Source organism: Rattus norvegicus, chromosome X (genome assembly GCF_036323735.1).
Source record: "Rattus norvegicus strain BN/NHsdMcwi chromosome X, GRCr8, whole genome shotgun sequence".
Taxonomy (NCBI): Eukaryota; Metazoa; Chordata; class Mammalia; order Rodentia; family Muridae; genus Rattus; species Rattus norvegicus.
The window spans coordinates 104,930,514-104,948,619 of NC_086039.1; the positions used below are offsets into that span (position 1 = coordinate 104,930,514).

Genomic DNA, 18,106 nt, shown 5'->3' on the forward strand with positions numbered 1-18,106 from the left:
TGCCAGAGATATGATAGTGAACAAAGCAGAAGTCTGGGTGTGCTCTTGTGTAGTTTGTACTCCACTGGGTTGGAATATAATTCCTTTCCGACCAGGAGGGCATCTCCATGAATTATCATTCCGGGCCTGAGAGCCTCTCCTAGCATCTGAGCAGGTTACATATTACATGATATAAAAACAAGCAGCTTTTCAGCAAGCAGTAGTGAGCGTCATTTCCATCTAGTGTGGAATATGCCTGCCAGAAGTGACAGAGCTCGTCACTCTCCAGAAATCCTCCCGAAATGCTTACTCTCTCTTCAGTAATCCAGCCCTAAACACATGCTCCTCTTAAGAGAGTTCAGTGAGACTAGCAGCATTGTTTGCTGTGGGACCTCTCTAAGTGGTTTCTAATAACTCATGGTTTTGGCTCCCTTCTCTTCCTCTCCTTTTCCACCTTTATTTTTAGTTTTTCTGTCTCTTTTCCTTTCTTTTATTCCACCATGATGTTGCTGGTACTACAGGAGTAGGTGGCAAGGAAAACCTTGTTTGGTGACTACATAGAATTATGCACAAAATTGAATTTGCCGTAGCTTCACCAATATTATAGATAGATAGAGCTAAGTCTGAAAAACTTACCTGGCAAGAATAAGAAATTTAATTGAGTGAACATTGTATTAGCCTAACCTTTACTCTTGTTGGGCTCATTGTGTGAGTATGCACATGTGTGTGCATGCAGACTAATATATACACAGTCCCCTCTTTCATAATCTGAAGGTGATACTCCTGCTGCTAGCAATTATCATCCAAGAATGACTTGCTGTAGCCAAAGAATTTGGATTATGATGAGCAGACCTTTTGATTTCTAGCTGTGGTTTCTATATATACTGTGCTAATGAAGCCCTTTTAGCCACAGTTACTTAGAATAAATAGAATCCTTAGGTAAGATGCAAAATTGAACCACATTTTGTACCAGGAATGTTTATTCATTTTGTGAAGTTATACTATATATGGCTCCAAATGAAAATTTTTAATAAAGATCAAGCCCTTCAAAAAATCACCAGAGATGCTAATCAGACAACAGGCTACTCGAAGCCTCAGCAGGACACACATCAGCTTTTGCTGCCACCACCTCCTGCAATGTCAGCAACATTGTCGTTAGACACCGAGTTTTGCTCTGAGGAATCTGACTTCTTTTCTCTCCCCATTGTCAGTTTCTTTCTGTCACCTTCACACTGCCTTTCTACCATGCATTCCATCCCACGTGGTCTCTAATCCCCTCACTTTCCACAGCAGTGTGCCCACTGCTGAGTCAAAGGCAGGTGCTCTTTCACAGCAGCAGACCCAGTGCAACTAGCCTCAATTATGGTCCGGTTTCAGGAGCGAAAAATAGGATGCTGAGGTCTTGATATTTCCAGGCAACCAGGAGCACAGAGGCAGGAAATCGCTCAGCTGTATTGTGTTAAGCAAGGGGACTTGGGGGGACCATGTGTTATTCATGTATATCTCCAGGTCTATGGAATAGGAGAAAACTGTTTCGAAGGCTCACGGAGTAGAGATGAACATGTTAGCAAGGTGGAGAAGGGCGCAGGAGGAAACTGGCAGTGAGCACAGAGGAGCTCAGTTTATGCAAGTGTACGAGATGAAGGGAATTTTCTTTTCTTTTCCCTTTTTCTCTCTGAGTTTTTAATGCCCACAAAATATTTGCTGTGAATCCCTTCAAAATCAAATAGCAGTCAGCAGCAGTCAGAAGAAAAAGCTAAAGTAATAAGCCTCGGATTGGCATGCATGCCTGCATTCTCAGCACTTGGGAGATAGAAGCAGGAGGTTAGTATGTTTAAGGTCAGCCTGGGATACATAGAGTATGAGGCCTGATTTGGCAATATACTAAGACCCTGCTAACAAAACAAACTAGATAATGAAAACACAGAGACAATCAAAAGCCCACAACAAGAAACATTTCACCACCATCCAAATACCAGAATCCAGTCACCTGGAGAAGCTTTTAATTCTTCATTCATGCCAATTGCATTAATTGAACCTTGCTGCAGAATTTGGTCTACTGTACTCTCCAAAGTATACTCCCCAAGCCACTGTCCTGAGTGGATTATTTTATCCTATAAAGGCTAAAAAGGAAGTGTAGTTATTATAAGAGACATTTCAGGCATTTAATTGTGCTCAAATTATCAAGGGTGAAAAGTCTTTGTTCCAGGTTGGTGGGATACAAAACAATTATCTGATACATTTCAGCATTCTGTTAAAATCTGACATGCTATCATCATCCTAATGTGGTTAGTGAGGAAATTGTCTCAATCCCAGTGAAGATATCCTTTCATCCACAAGATGAACCATCGATAAAATTAACTCAGTTCTTCTAAAAGTCTTCCTTTGTCTTCAAAGCTCCAAGCCCATGATACTCATTCTCTTCAGCTCTGCCTAGTACCTTGCCTTACCTCCAGCCATGACCAGAAAAGTCAGTAAAATGAACTGTCCTCATAGGTGGTTTTGACATGCCTTTTGGCCTTTGTTTGATGGCTGAAACACTGTTTTGGTGATGAGTGGAGAGAAAGGTTAGACTTTCCTGAACTCTTCCAAATCTTCATGCAAAAAATCAAGTAAGATGTGGCCAGATCTTGAAGACCAAATGCAAGTCCTTTTTTTTTTTTTTGAAGGACACAGGTGTACACACTAGAATCACTGAAGTGAAAGGCTCAAAGTGATCCAAGGATTTAGTGAAGATGTTAGAGGAGATCTCTGATGTTTTGGTTTCTGCATTATGTTTCTTGTAATTGTTCCCTCCTAGCAAAAGCTCAAATTAGTCTGCTTTATGCTGACTGGCATGGCCACTGTTTCCTTCCCCAGAATACACGCATGTGCACACCTGTGCTATGTACTGTATGTACTTCATAGCCGTAGCCTCCTGTTGGTACAGCACAAGTTCAGGAAATCTTGCCATCCTGACTTTCTAGCTCTTAGGAACAGGCCAAAGTAGGTATTTTATAATTGAGCCACAAGTCAGTCAATTATACATCTTCTACCATTTATGAAGTAACGTGTTCTCAAAAAAAAAAATCAGCTGAGGCAAGAAGAGAGGAGAAAGAACAAAAAAACAAAAAACAATTGGATCCATTTCCTGAAAATTTCTTGACAATCTTTCCATTTACCTAAACTACAATGTGTGTGTGTGTGTGTGTGTGTGTGTGTGTGTGTGTGTGTGTGTGTATGAGTGTATATGGTAGTTTGAATGAGAATGACCCCCCCATGCTTATATATTTGAATGTTTGGTCCCTAGTTATTAAAAACTGTTCTAGGAAGGATTAGGAGGTCTTATGGGAGGAAATGTGACAGTGGGGATGGGATTTGAGGGTTCAAAAGTCTGTGCCATCACCAATTAGCTTCTTTCTCCACCTTGTGCTTCCAGATCAGATGTAAACTCTCAGCTACTACTCTGATGCCAAGCTTGTCTGCTTGTTGCCATGCTCCCCATCATGATGATTATGAACTCACCCTCTGAAACTGTAAGCATGCCCCCAATTAATGCTTTGAACATGGTGTCTCTCACAGATAGAAGGTAGTGTAGTATGTGTATTATATGTGTGTTGTGGGGTTTTCTTTGGTATATTCACACACAGACACAGACACAGACACAGGAAGACACCAGATATCTTCCTCTATGGCTCTCTACCTTATCTGGACTGGGCATATACTGATTTGGCTAGGCCAGAGAGATCAAGGATTCCCTGTCTCAGTACCTAAGTGTTGGGGTTACAGATACGCACAGCCGTGTCAGACATTTTATGAGGGTGCTAGACATCCAAATCAGGTCCTCGTGTGTACAAGCAGTCTTACCTACTAAGCTGTATCCTTAGCCTTCTGAACCATTCCTTTAAACTGTATTCTTTGGGACAACCATCCTTTGCAGTGCTGGCATCCATTGTCTCAGTACAGTGATGACAAAAATGTCTTGGTAATGTCTTTATCTACAATCCTCCTCAGCATGGTTTTGGAATTTAGTATCCTGCTCCATAGTGGGCAGACAGGCTCTTTAGCAACAAGAAGTAAGCAACTTGTAGTGATGTGCTTCTTTCTCAGAGAGACAAGTAGGTACATGCTATGGGCAACTTTTGAGTTTCCCCCTTTAAGAAAGTACAACCTTACTAGATATGGTGGTATAGGCCTGTAATCCTAGTATTTGGGAGGTAGAATCAGGTGGATCAAGAGATAGGAGCTAGCTCAGCTAGATAACAAGTTTGAGGTCAGCCTGGACTACATGAAACCTTGTCTCTAAAAGCAAAACACAAACGAAGAAAGCCTACCCTAAGAACTTTGCTAGATGGCCCAGTGTTAGGCCTTGCTCATTAAGGTCGAAGTCTACCATTGTCCTGACCTTTCTCTTAAGCTCAGTGTGAAATAGAGGACTCTGTTACCAGCAGAGCTTCTCCTTCTCTGACCTTCAAAGGGGAGGCTGAAACCCCACCCTGTACCTGTGGAATGTTGTGTCACCTTGGTGAGATTACAGGTTTAGCTTCCTTTCTCGCCCACAGGACCCTGTCCAGCAAGCATCCTGGAATTCCTGGAATGTCTCACCATGCAAAGCCTATATCCTAAGCAGTAGCCAATGATAAATACCTACCCACGAAATTCCTAGCTCCTTTTCCCAAACGATATAGCCCTTGATTCATTTCCATCATACTCCCCTGTTCTGTCAACTCTGCTCCCTTTGTCCTCATAGGACATAGTACCTGGGAAAAGGAAGGACCACAGCCCAGTACCAGAAGATCTATCTCTGGGAGAATACAGCACCCCTGTTTGTTATATTGAGAAGTTTCATTTTTTCCTTCTTTTTTTTCTTCATTTTTTTCTTTTACTGAATATCTTCCTTATTTACATTTCAAATGTTATCCCCCATCTCAGATTCCTTTCTGCAAACCCCCTATCCCACCCCTCTCCACTGCTTCTATGAGGGTGATCCTTGACCCACTTACTCCTACCTCTCTGCCCTGGCATTCCCCTACACTGGGGCATTGAGCCTTTACAAGACCAAGGACCTTTCTTCCTATTGATGCCAACAAGGCCATCCTCTGCTACATTTAGAGCTGGAGCTGTGGCTCCCTCCATGTGCACACACTGGTTGGTGGTTTAGTCCCTGGGAGCTCTGATGGGGCCCAGTTTATTGATATTGTTGTTCTTCCTATGGAGAACTTTCTTAAGCAGAAGGGATTCTGTTCTTACAACGTTGACCTCTGTTTGCTAGACACTTTATATGGCACTTTCATAATTATCATTTTCTTTGACTCATAAATATCCTTATTCCTAGAAACAAGTTCAGAAATGACAACTAAACATCCAGGTCCTATAGACAGGATGTTTGACCCCTAACAACTTCTCAAGAGTTCTTTGGCGTTCTAAGGTCACCAGAGTCTGGCTTATAGGGAACACTAACTGTATTTGTGTTTGGTGAATAAAGAATGAGTGTTTGCAGTAACTGTCTGGAAAAAGAATAGGCTCACAGCTAGGGTTCCTCCACTCCCTTTATGCTCTACTTCTCCATGTACTTAAGCAAAAGACTTGTTGTTTTATGTTGTTGTAGGTGGTGGTGGTGGTGTGTGTATGGGGGCATGTTTTATTTTATTTATTTTTGTCCAGAACCTTTATATTGGCAACACATAGTTGAAATAGTATGGATCGATGTGTTTTCTTTGACCCCATTATTCTCATTAAGTAAGTCAGGACAGTATGCTCCCTAACTGTCTTCAGAAAGTAGACAAAGAGGGCAGGTAGGCTTTGGGTAGCCCACGTGTGTTCAGATCTTTTTTCTGCTACTTACTGTGACCTTTTACAGGCATTTTAACTATCTTAATTTCCTGTATCCCCAGCTTTGTCTTATTTGTTTGGCTTTGTTTTTAGACAGGATCTTGCTATGTAGTTCATGCTGGCCTGGAACATTGTACCCCAGACTGCTCTGGGCTCATGATCTTCCTGCCCTGACCTCCCAAATGCTGGGATTATATGCATGCATCACCATACCCTATTCTCTGCTTCTATTTGTTAAGTGAGAAAATAAACCACTCCATCAGGGTGGTTGTGACTGTCAAGTGGATTAAGAGATAGTAAACACTAGAGCAGGGTCAGACACATATCACTTGGTAAATGTTGATTCTGACTCTCAGCCCTGGAGCCCTTCTTTCCTTTCATTTGCTCTGTGATCTGAAATGGTTTTGCTCTAGGTGTGCATAGCTTAGTGGTGAGAAGATAACAGAACCAAGAAGGTGGACATTATAAGGAATACCATTTAGAACAATTGCCAGTACTTCCTAGGCCAGTGGTACTATGACTGGTAAAGCATCCTGAATGAGGGTGTGGCTCGGGCAGAAAAGAGATAGAAATGATGCTAAGGGTACAGAGGACTAGAAATTGAGAGGACTCAGAGAAAAAGGAGTCATAGTGGGGAAAGGGAAAATGAGGAGGCAGGAAGAAAAGGTTTGTAAATGATAGTGAAGGGGTGGAACTAAAAGATACTAAATTGCTCCTGGAACATGAATCATAAATGCGGGAAAATAAAATTAACATCTTTATTGAAAAGAAAAGGAAGTAGGAAATATCTTGTTTCTGGAAAACTCCTATAGAAAGGAGCAAGAACTGGGACCTTTGGAGGCTGGTTACCGTGGTGATGCTCTATGTCTTCTGTTCTATTACCTTGTGAGTCTGTCAGCAGATGGTTGATTTCTGCTTTAGTTTCTACCATGAGGGGATAGCCCTTGGTGAAGTCCTGGAGTTTCCATCTCCAACATATTTGTTATGCTGTGAGACCTACTGGCTGTTGTTGTCTAGCTCCTTTTTGATAAGTTGCAAGTCTAGGAAGACAATGGAGAAATTATATACTGGGACTCTGGAAGCAGAAGCCTGTGTACCTCTTTTCAGGTAAATGGGAAGGTATGTTTAGCAAGCCAGGAGCACCTCGCGGGAGATTTGAGAAAATTTTGTAACCCCTTCCTTTGTAAGATAAAGTAAGGTGAGTGCTTTCCTAGAAAACACAAACATTTTGGTCAACAAACATTTTGGTTTGTTGAAGACTAAGGGGTTTCCATGGAAACAAAATTTTCGGTGTTGTTATAAAATCGAGCAGATACTAGCCAAACTAGGATTGTTGGACCCCTATGGGGGAAAAACGCTAAATTTCAAGTAGACACAAAGCTTAAAGAAGACTCATGAGACAAATTCTCAGTTTGGCTGTGGTGCACACATGGCCGGTGATTGGGTAGTTCAGTTTTTGCCATCACCCTGTTCTCTTCATCTTACTCACTATATGTAAGGTGATTCTCAGAGTTCAAATACTGAAACCAACTGCAATTTGCAAAACTGAAAACTTCAAGACCCTACTGTGATCTGTTTAGTCAAAGTTTCGGTGACAGTGCAGCCCAGGCATTGTACTTTCTAGGTTTAGTATAAGAGCTTGTCTCAAGAGAATACTGCAGAGAGCTTTAGAGGACACTTCTGGCCTCCACATTTGCACCGCACCCCCCATATTCACAGAGAAGCATACACTACACACATACACAAAGTGGAATAATAGGTTGAAAGGGGACAAAACAAACTGAAGAATAAGACCCAAAGAAAGAAGTACCAGTAGAAAACAGCCAGTGCTGGCCCCCTTCTCTATAGTTCCACTAAAGGACATCCTTATATCTATATCCCACCCAGAAGCACAAAACGCAGCAAAACCAAGGTCTTGGGAAGGAGAAAAGAGGAGACCCACAGCTCCTGCTGGCCAGGTAAATACCTGAGGGCAGGGGATAGTATTCTGCTTGCTGTACCTCTTAGCTTACCTACTAAGCATTCTTGGTCCCTGAAACAATGCTCAGTTTCTTCTCTGCAGTCTGGTGAGAAATGGGAGCACTGGTCCCCATGCAGTATTCCCAAGGCTGCATACATTCTGAAGCGCTGCCTCAGGCAACTTGCAAGAGAATGTCATGTTCCCTCTGCAGAGATAGCTGAGAGTACCTTGAAAGGTGAAGTTCTCCGGATCAAGGGCCTGTGGCCTCTGATGAGCATCCAGCATTTCTGAGTATTTACCAGGGCCCAGCACTGGCTGCTTTATACATGTCTTCAGCACTCTTTGAGGTAGGAGCTACTGTTCACCCTTTTATAGATGAGAAGACTGAGGCTTTGGGAGAGTGAATGGGTTGTCACCATCACACAGTCAGGAACAAGAACTGGACCATGATCCTCATGTTCTATCAATAGAGCTTAAGATCACAATCCTTTTCTAAAAGTGTCTGCTGTCTCATATGTAAGGATAGGACTCAGGCAACGGGAGGCCAGCCATGATCCTGAATTCCAGTTAATGCTAGAGCTGGAGTCAACAATTAAATCCCCCTCTCCTCTTCAGCATCTCTTTATCTAATGACTCCAGTGCTTCTGACTACACTAGTCATAACTTGTCCTTGTGTCTCCAGCCACATAGGGTAGAACCAATCTAGACAGGCCACTGAGATCTTCTGAACAGTAGGGCTACATCCACTGTGTGTGTGCTTGACTCTGAGTCCATGGTGAGAGCAGGCCTTCCAGTTTGGACCAAAGTACTAGAGAATAATATCAGCCCCAAGGAGCACCATGGTCACCACACAGTCACTTTGTGACTGCCACCTTCCAGAGGTTCCTTCAGCTGTCCTTTCTTGCTTAGGAGTCAGCTGCTAGCCCTGCCACCGTTTGCCTTCCTCTTAGGCTTTCTCTTTGGCTGGCTGTGGGACTGGACCTGGATGGAGTTAGTCAACCCCACCCAGGGCTTTTAATGAGAAAAATTTGGTTATATCCAGGCAGCAAAAATGAATAATTCAGCAAAGGCAGCCCAGGAATGTTAGTGTTTCAGAGCAGATTCCCTTGACAGTGGGTGAAGCAGAGCCGCACTGCATCTTATGGGGGCGGGGTGACAGCAGCAGAAGGAAGGAGCAGAGGAGGCTACACCAGAATTCCTAGCAGAAAGCTAAAAGATCCTTGTCAAAATTTCTTCACCATTTTGGAATTAAGCTGATTTAGGCTGCTGTAAAATCTCTACTAATCTTGCCCTATAAATTGGTGGCCTCTTAATGACCATTGTCTGTCTCCAAAGATCAGTGTTGACATCTCTGGGTGAGTGTTAACCTGTTTTCTGACTTCATTGGACTTTCAAGTGATTAAGATCGCTCAGAGGGGAAAAAGTGCTTATAGAAGGGAAGGGCACACAGCGTTCCAGTTTGTCTTATGCTTTGAGAATTTCAGACAATGTTATTTTGAATTCCTCGAATACCACCTTTTCTACCCTCTCATGCTGTCTCACCCAACTTGGTGATTTTGTTCTTTTTACATTCGTTCCGTATCAAGTCTGGTTTGTGGTGCTGACCTATTATTGGGAGTTTGGCCTATCCTGGTAATGTATCAACTTTCCAGGGGTTAGATCAGTAAGGAAACAGACTCTCCCTCTCCCAGTAGCTATCAAATAGCTCCAACTAATGATGAGATTTTACACCTAACTTCCCCTTGTATGCTGTAATTGTCTGACTGGAGCTTCTGTGGGTCTTGTTCATGCTGTCACAGTCTCTGAATTCCTATATGCTACTGTCTTAAAAGCACTGTTCCTTTGATGTTGTGCCTATTACAATTGTTTCCCTCCCTTTTCCATGGAAATTCATATTACAGCCCTTCCCCCAAGGCTCAGTTTCTTGTTTATGGGCAGGGTAGAAAAACAAATGGGGTAGATGCACCTTCATATCTTAGCATAAGCCCCTTCCCTGTTGGGCAGCAGCTACTGAGGTCATTCTTAGACAGCACCTTTGAGGATAAGAAAAACTGTTTCTCCTACAAGGTGATGTGACTGTAATTGAGACCATGGAGAATTTCTTGCCAGTTGACAGCTTAGGACACAGCACTGAGGCCTTAGCCATCGTTTGGATAAAAAGGAGTAGTCTCTTAATGGGGACCAGCCTGACTAAAGCAAGATTTCCAGGTTTTCAATGCCTAGGAGATCCAGTCCAGTAAGTAACTTAGGTTCTGAAGTTCAAGAATCAGAAAAGAATCAGCACTACTACCCCTTAACCAAGAGAATACTTAGGAAATTGGTATAATCTTCCTAAACCCCAATGATGTTATCTGTAAAACAAGTAACATCGGAACACTGCTGGACTATTCTGATAGCAAGGCAAGGGGTGTGTGTGTGTGTGTGTGTGTGTGTGTGTGTGTGTGTGTGTGTGTGTGTGTGTGTATGTGTGTGTGTGTGTATGTGTATGTTTAGATTTGGGATATTTATATGTAGAAAGGTGCGTTCAACAACCTCAGACTGGTTTGAGCAAAGTCTGTGCCAACCTAACTGGAATGACAAGTTTCCAATTAATGACTTTATTATTAATGGCACCTTCCCATTACCAGAGCTGCATCAGAGGGAAGCTTTAGAGTCTTAGGGACCCAACTTTGGTGCTAGGGTCTGTCATTTATTAGTCATATTGAGTTTGGAAAAATACTTATTATCCTTGAGTCTCATTATTTTTATCTATGGAATAGAACTAATACCTCTTGGTATTTGCATATGTGTTAAATTAGAATGTACATATGTCCTGATGAATAATAATTGCTCAATAAATGGAAGATTCAGTATATAGATGCTATTGCTATTTAAAGTGATTAGAAAATTACTTTATATACATAATAGGCTTAATTATAAAATCTTCACTGAATATTTATTGTGTGCCTAGAATACTAGAGACAGTGGTCAGCCAAATCATTTGCCTTGACAGAATAAAACTGGATCACACACACACTTAGAAAGACACACACACACACACACACACACACACACACACACACACACAAACTGTTGAGGTTCTAGAGGTTGTGGTTGAGAGTTAGTTGTTTTCCAGACTGCTAGATTCAGGTATTCACTCAGGCTATGAGAAGAGTATGTAGATTGTATCAGTCACTGGGGGAGCGGCACAGAGGGAAGAAGATGCATATTTAAGGAAAAGGCTATATCAGTTTACAGAAGACGACATCAACTCTACTAGGAAAATAAAATGAGCAAGTGACCTTTATTAGCACCTACCCCTGAGTTTTTCTTCCAAAACTTATAACCTTCCTCGTTAACTAACTGGATTTGGGAAAGTTAGGAATTCAACCATACCTCTTCAGTATAGGACCAATGGGACTGACCCAAGCATTAGCTTCATGTCGGGTTTATAAGTCAAAGGCCAGGTCATACTATGACTCAATGAATATCTTAACCCAAGCCTAGTTTCACCCTCAATCTCTTGGGCCAGGAGGTTACCTACGCAGTAGCTAGTAAGAATAATATAGCCTCAATGGACAGATCATGGAAACAGAAATTAAACAGTGATGTCGACAGACTAAGAGAAGTCATGAGCCAAATGGACTTAACGGATATTTATAGAACATTCTATCCTAAAGCAAAAGGATATACCTTCTTCTCAGCTCCTCATGGTACTTTCTCCAAAATTGACCGTATAATTGGTCAAAAAACGGGCCTCAATAGGTACAGAAAGATAGAAATAATCCCATGCGTGCTATCGGACCACCATGGCCTAAAGCTGGTCTTCAATAACAATAAGGGAAGAATGCCCACATATACGTGGAAATTGAACAATGCTCTACTCAATGATAACCTGGTCAAGGAAGAAATAAAGAAAGAAATTAAAAACTTTTTAGAATTTAATGAAAATGAAGGTACAACATACCCAAACTTATGGGACACAATGAAAGCTGTGCTAAGAGGAAAACTCATACCGCTGAGTGCCTGCAGAAAGAAACAAGAGAGAGCACATATCAGCAGCTTGACAGCACACCTAAAAGCTCTAGAACAAAAAGAAGCAAATACACCCAGGACGAGTAGAAGGCAGGAAATAAACAAACTCAGAGCTGAAATCAACCAAGTAGAAACAAAAAGGACCATAGAAAGAATCAACAGAACCAAAAGTTGGTTCTTTGAGAAAATCAACAAGATAGATAAACCCTTAGCCAGACTAACGAGAGGACACAGAGAGTGCGTCCAAATTAACAAAATCAGAAACGAAAAGGGAGACATAACTACAGATTCAGAGGAAATTCAAAAAATCATCAGATCTTACTATAAAAACCTATATTCAACAAAACTTGAAACTCTTCAGGAAATGGACAATTTCCTAGACAGATACCAGGTATCGAAGTTAAATCAGGAACAGATAAACCAGTTAAACAACCCCATAACTCCTAAGGAAATAGAAGCAGTCATTAAAGGTCTCCCAACCAAAAAGAGCCCAGTTCCAGACGGGTTTAGTGCAGAATTCTATCAAACCTTCATAGAAGACCTCATACCAATATTATCCAAACTATTCCACAAAATTGAAACAGATGGATCACTACCGAATTCCTTCTATGAAGGCACAATTACTCTTATACCTAAACCACACAAAGACCCAACAAAGAAAGAGAACTTCAGACCAATTTCCCTTATGAATATCGACGCAAAAGTACTCAACAAAATTCTGGCAAACAGAATCCAAGAGCACATCAAAACAATCATCCACCATGACCAAGTAGGCTTCATCCCAGGCATGCAGGGATGGTTTAATATACGGAAAACCATCAACGTGATCCGTTATATAAACAAACTGAAAGAACAAAACCACATGATCATTTCATTAGATGCTGAGAAAGCATTTGACAAAATTCAACACCCCTTTATGATAAAAGTCCTGGAAAGAATAGGAATTCAAGGCCCATACCTAAACATAGTAAAAGCCATATACAGCAAACCAGTTGCTAACATTAAAGTAAATGGAGAGAAACTTGAAGCAATCCCACTAAAATCAGGGACTAGACAAGGCTGCCCACTCTCTCCCTACTTATTCAATATAGTTCTTGAAGTTCTAGCCAGAGCAATCAGACAACAAAAGGAGATCAAGGGGATACAGATCGGAAAAAAAGAGGTCAAAATATCACTATTTGCAGATGATATGATAGTATATTTAAGTGATCCCAAAAGTTCCACCAGAGAACTACTAAAGCTGATAAACAACTTCAGCAAAGTGGCTGGGTATAAAATTAACTCAAATAAATCAGTTGCCTTCCTCTATACAAAAGAGAAACAAGCCGAGAAAGAAATTAGAGAAACGACACCCTTCATAATAGACCCAAATAATATAAAGTACCTCGGTGTGACTTTAACCAAGCAAGTAAAAGATCTGTACAATAAGAACTTCAAGACACTGAGGAAAGAAATTGAAGAAGACCTCAGAAGATGGAAAGATCTCCCATGCTCATGGATTGGCAGGATTAATATAGTAAAAATGGCCATTTTACCAAAAGCAATCTATAGATTCAATGCAATCCCCATCAAAATACCAATCCAATTCTTCAAAGAGTTAGACAGAACAATTTGCAAATTCATCTGGAATAACAAAAAACCCAGGATAGCTAAAACTATCCTCAACAATAAAAGGACTTCAGGGGGAATCACTATCCCTGAACTCAAGCAGTATTACAGAGCAATAGTGATAAAAACTGCATGGTATTGGTACAGAGACAGACAGATAGACCAATGGAATAGAATTGAAGACCCAGAAATGAACCCACACACCTATGGTCACTTGATTTTTGACAAAGGAGCCAAAACCATCCAATGGAAAAAAGATAGCATTTTCAGCAAATGGTGCTGGTTCAACTGGAGGTCAACATGTAGAAGAATGCAGATCGATCCATGCTTATCACCCTGTACAAAGCTTAAGTCCAAGTGGATCAAGGACCTCCACATCAAACCAGACACACTCAAACTAATAGAAGAAAAACTAGGGAAGCATCTGGAACACATGGGCACTGGAAAAAAATTCCTGAACAAAACACCAATGGCTTATGCTCTAAGATCAAGAATCGACAAATGGGATCTCATAAAACTGCAAAGCTTCTGTAAGGCAAAGGACACTGTGGTTAGGACAAAACGGCAACCAACAGATTGGGAAAAGATCTTTACCAATCCTACAACAGATAGAGAGGCCTTATATCCAAAATATACAAAGAACTCAAGAAGTTAGACCACAGGGAAACAAATAACCCTATTAAAAAATGGGGTTCAGAGCTAAACAAAGAATTCACAGCTGAGGAATGCCGAATGGCTGAGAAACACCTAAAGAAATGTTCAACATCTTTAGTCATAAGGGAAATGCAAATCAAAACAACCCTGAGATTTCACCTCACACCAGTGAGAATGGCTAAGATCAAAAACTCAGGTGACAGCAGATGCTGGCGAGGATGTGGAGAAAGAGGAACACTCCTCCATTGTTGGTGGGATTGCAGACTGGTAAAACCATTCTGGAAATCAGTCTGGAGGTTCCTCAGAAAATTGGACATTGAACTGCCTGAGGACCCAGCTATACCTCTCTTGGGCATATACCCAAACGATGCCCCAACATATAAAAGAGACACGTGCTCCACTATGTTCATCGCAGCCTTATTTATAATAGCCAGAAAATGGAAAGAACCCAGATGCCCTTCAACAGAGGAATGGATACAGAAAATGTGGTACATCTACACAATGGAATATTACTCAGCTATCAAAAACAACGACTTTATGAAATTCGTAGGCAAATGGTTGGAACTGGAAAATATCATCCTGAGTGAGCTAACCCAATCACAGAAAGACATACATGGTATGCACTCATTGATAAGTGGCTATTAGCCCAAATGCTTGAATTACCCTAGATCCCTAGAACAAACGAAACTCAAGACGGATGATCAAAATGTGAATGCTTCACTCCTTCTTTAAAAGGGGAACAAGAATACCGTTGGCATGGAAGGGAGAGGCAAAGATTAAAACAGAGACTGAAGGAACACCCATTCAGAGCCTGCCCCACATGTGGCCCATACATATACAGCCACCCAATTAGACAAGATGGATGAAGCAAAGAAGTGCAGGCCGACAGGAGCCGGATGTAGATCTCTCCTGAGAGACACAGCCAGAATACAGCAAATACAGAGGCGAATGCCAGCAGCAAACCACTGAACTGAGAATAGGACCCCCGTTGAAGGAATCAGAGAAAGAACTGGAAGAGCTTGAAGGGGCTTGAGACCCCATATGTACAACAATGTCAAGCAACCAGAGCTTCCAGGGACTAAGCCGCTACCTAAAGACTATACATGGACTGACCCTGGACTCTGACTCCATAGGTAGCAATGAATATCCTAGTAAGAGCACCAGTGGAAGGGGAAGCCCTGGGTCCTGCTAAGACTGAACCCCCAGTGAACTAGACTATGGGGGGGAGGGCGGCAATGGGGGGAGGGTTGGGAGGGGAACACCCATAAGGAAGGGGAGGGGGGAGGGGGATGTTTGCCTGGAAACCGGGAAAGGGAATAACACTCGAAATGTATATAAGAAATACTCAAGTTAATTAAAAAAAAAGAATAATATAGCCAGTGATATCCCCTTAAAGCAGTGGTTCTCAACCTCTGGGTCACTACCCCTTTGAGGGTTTAATGACCTTTTCGCACAGGTGGCATATTAAATATTTGCATCATGATTCATAACAGTAGCAAAATTACAGTCATGAAGTAACAATGAAATAATTCTATGGTTGGGAGGCACCACAACATGTGGAGCTGAAAACTTCTGCCTTTAACAGCTGTCCACCATTGCACATGACCGTCCATCCTTAAAGTTTGGTGCCCTATAATGATCAAACAGAAGCAAACAAGGGCTGTGGCAATAGTGCCATTGGGAACGTTGGTGAAGGCAGAGTTGGATGTCAGAGAAACTAAGTTGTCATGAATATTTCCAGAGGAATGCTTCTTCGTTTCTTATTTTCTTTACTCTGTTTCCTCCTCTTGTTATGGAAGAAGGAGCAAGTGGCTCTATGTGCCACAAAGAGCTGACTGGTCACCAAACATGCATGGCATTTCTCTTAGGCTGTAGGACCGATCTTTGGAAGTTTAGGGAAGAAAAAAGATCAGGGTTCATGTTCATTACCAACACTATTTGAATTTTGATACAAGTTCGTATTGGAGGCCCTCAGTGCCTTCCCAAGAGAATTTCTTGGGGATGCTGCCCAATGCAAGCCTGCCATTCCTTACCACAGTTGTCCCTTTCTTCTCTCTGGGGTTTCCCCTTTCAGTTGTCATATAGCCCCAGACCTGGCTTAATTTTAACCAAGTATTGAAATCATCCCAGGAAAGGCAGAGCAGCCAGCCTCTGCTCTTTACTGTCAACTGGGTTGAAGACTGAGGAAGCCTGGAGGCTTACTGGTTGCCATGGTGAAGAGTGGGCCCTGAGAGTATTCAGAAGCTGGGAGCTTGAGCTTTTTTGTTTGTTGGTTTTGATTAGTTCTGTTTGCTTTATACACCCCCCATTTCTCCTTTTCTGCTCCCCTGCCACCTACCCCTCCAGAGTCACAAATCACTAAGGCGGAGGAGATTACTAGGGGCAAAAATCAGGTCCCAGGCTACACTAAATACAGGCTGCTCAGCTGAGGATAATTGCAGTGTATTTGGCAATGCAGACTCTTGGGAGGGCTGAGTTTGGAATATGAGTTGTTATACCTTTGTGGCATGGTGCAGCATCCTGAGACAGAAAAGGACTCCTGTGGAAAAAGAGAGACAGCTCTGTTCTGGAACTTTTGGCCTTGTGTTTTCTTACCCCAAGGGATTTGGGCTTTTGTTTTGTTTTGACAGCTCCAGTTATCTAGTCCACACAATTTTCCTCAATTATCTTCTCTCCCACTGCTGACCAGGTAGAACATATTTGTAGAGAAAGTGTGGGTTCTGGAAGAACCATGCACATTATGTAATAATTATTGTTATCCCTATTATTATTATTTCATAAATAATTCTCCTCACTTCAATCCATGTTTCTGAAAAAGGGAGAGAGCTGACTCAGGAAGATTTTTGTGGACTGGACTGCAGTGAAAACTGACCTCCTTCCTTTTTAATTGGTACCCTGGGGCTGAAGAAGGAGCACTATGAAGGGAAGGAAACCCTGAGCACACAGCAAAGGCAGATCATGGCATATGTAGGAGGTGCAGTGTCTCCTCTCTTGCATTCACTGCTAATTGCATAATGCAGCCTGGACAGGATGAGATTGGCAGTGCAAAAAATGGCAACATGCTCATATCCCTCATCCAGCCATTTTCCATCCCAGCATAGGAATGGGCATTTCTTTTTAACTCTCAAAATGTGGAGAGTCTTAGCTTCCAAGTTCCTTTTTCCTTTATTTGCACTGTGAATTTTTGTATATAATCTAATCCATTTTCTCTATCCATGATTTTTTTTCTTTTTTTCTATCTTTATTAAATTGGGTATTTCTTACTTACATTTCAAATGTTATTCCCTCTCCTGGTTTCCAGGCCAACATCCCCCTGACCCCTCACCATCCCCTTCTCTATGGGTATTCCCCTCCCAGTGCTTCCCCCATTACCACCCTCCCAGCAACAATCCTGTTCACTGGGGGTCCAGCCGTGGCAGGACCCAGGGCTTCCCCTTCCACTGGTGCTCTTACTAGGATATTCATTGCTACCTATGAGGTCAGAGTCCAGGGTCAGTCCATGTATAGTCTTTAGGTAGTGGCTTAGTCTCTGGAAGCTCTGGTTGCTTGGCATTGTTGTTCATATGGGGTCTCAAGCCCCTTCAAGCTCTTCCAGTTCTTTCTCTGATTCCTTCAATGGGGGTCCCATTCTCAGTTCAGTGGTTTGCTGCTGGCATTCGCCTCTGTATTTGCTGTATTCTGGCTGTGTCTCAGGATAGATCTACATCCGGTTCCTGTCGGCCTGCACTTCTTTGCTTCATCCATCTTATCTACTTTGGTGGCTGTATATGTATGGGCCACATGTGGGGCAGGCTCTGAATGGATGTTCCTTCTCTGTCTGTTTTAATCTTTGCCTCCATATTCCCTTCCAAGGGTATTCTTGTTCCCCTTTTAAAGAAGGAGTGAAGCATTCACATTTTGATCATCCGTCTTGAGTTTCATTTGTTCTAGGCATCTAGCGTAATTCAAGCATTTGGGCTAATAGCCACTTATCAATGAGTGCATACCATGTGTGTTTTTCTGTGATTCGGTTACCTCACTCAGGATGATATATTCCAATTCCATCCATTTGCCTATGAATTTCATAAAGTCATTGTTTTT

General features: G+C 42.0%; 1 protein-coding gene across 1 annotated transcript in view; it reads left to right on the forward strand.

Moving 5' to 3' along the window:
• Positions 1-3,407: 3,407 nt before the first annotated feature.
• Positions 3,408-18,106, forward strand: part of Plp1 (proteolipid protein 1) — a 59,397-nt gene continuing 44,698 nt past the window's right edge. The window contains exon 1 of the mRNA XM_063279812.1: positions 3,408-3,494. The gene's annotated coding sequence lies outside the window, so the exon portion shown is untranslated. The remainder of the gene's footprint in view (positions 3,495-18,106) is intronic.